Source organism: Octodon degus, unplaced genomic scaffold, assembly GCF_000260255.1.
Source record: "Octodon degus isolate 3935 unplaced genomic scaffold, OctDeg1.0 scaffold00097, whole genome shotgun sequence".
In the NCBI taxonomy this organism is placed as follows: Eukaryota; Metazoa; Chordata; class Mammalia; order Rodentia; family Octodontidae; genus Octodon; species Octodon degus.
Genome location: NW_004524673.1, coordinates 10,557,844 through 10,560,301, shown reverse-complemented (window position 1 = coordinate 10,560,301; position 2,458 = coordinate 10,557,844). Strand labels below are relative to the sequence as shown.

At 41.4% G+C, this 2,458-nt stretch overlaps 1 pseudogene; it reads right to left on the bottom strand.

Moving 5' to 3' along the window:
* Positions 1-215: 215 nt before the first annotated feature.
* LOC101561428 lies at positions 216-1,872 on the bottom strand (annotated as a pseudogene).
* Between the last annotated feature and the right edge of the window lie 586 nt (positions 1,873-2,458).

Below are 2,458 nucleotides of genomic sequence, written 5' to 3'. Positions count from 1 at the left end.
TACTTGGCGGGCGGGGTGGGGGAGGTACTGCGTAGTGGTGGGGAGTGGCCCAAGGGGGTGGGAGAGGGTCCGGCCCACGCTGCGCCTGGGCTGGGACTGGTCCCGCCGGTGCAGGGTAGCAGTAATCTCTCCACACACTCACCAGACCTGGCTAGGACTGGGTCTGGGGGTTCCTAGAACTCGGCAGAAATTCCTCCTTGGCAGAGGGGTGGGGAAGGTCTGATATTCTTAATGTAGGTGCTGACTTCCTTAATGATTTCCTTGTATCTCTTCTGGCTTTAGGGAAGCTCATTGGAATCTATTTTTTAACACCAACAATTAGTAGTTTCATACCTAGTGTGTAAGCCAGAAGGGCCTGCTCATGGCTCTGCCAGTTCTTAGAGATACCAGCTTCAAATTCACCATCACCAGCAGCAGCAATCAAGACAGCACAGTCAGTCTTAGATGAGCCTGTAATCATGTTTTTGATGAAGTTTCTGTGTTCAGGGGCATCAATGATGATCACATAATACTGGCTGATATCAAATTTCCACAGGGAGATGTCAATGGTGATATCACGCTCATGCTTGGCTTTCAACTTATCCCAGATCCAGGCATACTTGAAGGAATGCTTTTCCATCTCAGCAGCATCCTTCTCAAATTTTTAAATGGTTCTTTTGTCAATGCTCCTGCATTGGTAGATCGGATGGCTGGTGGTGGTGGATTTGCTGGAGTCATGTGTCCGATGACAATGATATTATATGTGAGTATTTTCTCATGTTGGCTTTGATTTAGTGGTGGTTTTCACTACACCTGTGCTCTCATGGTAAACCAGTTGTGAAAAAGCACCACACCCAGTTTTAATCACCTGTTCAGTCTGCCAAAGGCGTAAGGGCAGAACAGTGCACCAGGGATTAAACCCCAGTCCCTGATTTTATCTGGCTTTAGCTAAAGAATTAAAAGATTTCTGTTGAGCGTTTAGATAGTATGGTATTTCTTAAAACCTAACTGATCATTAGCTACTGTATAGGTGGAAACATCCAGAAGTGGTCAGAGATTGGACCCTATTTTTACATCTAGTTTATTATTTATCATTGTTTGTATATCTTGGTTATAATTTTCTCTTTGGTGTTCAAGGTAAACTTAGAGTGAAACCTGTTCAAAATTAATCTCTTGCTGTCTATCAAGGTCAGTTAAGTCTCCTCAGCCATTTATGTAGAATAATGGGTAGAGCTTCTTAGTTCCTCTTTCACTTTTATCTATCAAGATGGGTCACAGACTTGTTTGACCATGCTGATTTCTGTAAAAGTATAGGAACATTTTCCTTCTTGGTGACCCTCCTTTGGCACACTGTACGTTTGTTGATTCTCATCCTATGGGGTCCAGTAGTCTCCCTATTTAGGAGGTTGTGTGACTCACCAAAGTTGTTGGATCTTTTAGGAAAGATTATCTCATGTTGTGGCTCCTTGTTGAACTTAAAGGTGGATCCAGTTCCTGTCCAGAACTCCAGTCTAAGCATTCAAAAGGATGACACTGGAGGATAGAACAACACCACAAATACTGAGATCCAAGCAGGTTGCAAAACTCATGACATGACTACTAATGAAGATAGCACAGGATACTCACACACTGGTGAAAGACCCTCCCACAAAGTGATGAAAATATGTTCATTGCTGTGATGACCATCATAGCCTATATGCAGTTCCATTTGCTGCAATTACAGAAACAAAAAAGAGAGAAATATTGGGGACCATAAATTATAAATTGAGGCTAGGGCTTAGAGGCCTTAAGAGGCCTGAATGGTTTTGTGATGCTGTGATGCAGTGCTGCAGTACCAGAGTACATCAGCAAAGGATCACCGTTACTGAACTGATCCTCATCAACATAAATCATGATCAGTTTAAAAATCACTTCCACCTTCTGAAGTAGCCCTCTAAGTCATCCTATCCTCTCTTAGATTACTGTGTACACCCAATAAATAGCTAGCTTGTACAGTCATTGTCTTTGCCCATCCTAAGGCATTGCTGTCCCATCCCATTCTGTGATGGATTTCTGATTCTAGCCTTGTTCTTTATTTGATCCTTTCACCATATGACTCATACAGACAGTTGGGAATACTGTCCAGGTTCAGGATACTTCCTTTAATTACTGGATTAATTCTCTTGGGTTTTGTGGAATTACAGTCATTATATCTTTCTATAATATCCTTTAGAATATTTTTAAGTGTTGGTTTGATGGTTACGAATTTCTTCAGGTGTTCTTAGTCATAAAAGTAACTTGTTTCTCCATCAGTTTTGAAAGACAGTTTGCAGGGTCCATCAATGTGAGTTGGAAGTTGTTTTATTTTTAGGGCTTGAAATACTTCATGCTCTCCTTGACTTGAGGATTTTTGTTGAGTAGTCTTCTGTGATTCTGATGGGTTTCCTTTTATAGATGATTTGTTTCTTTTTTAACAATTTTTAACTCTTAGGATGCAAGA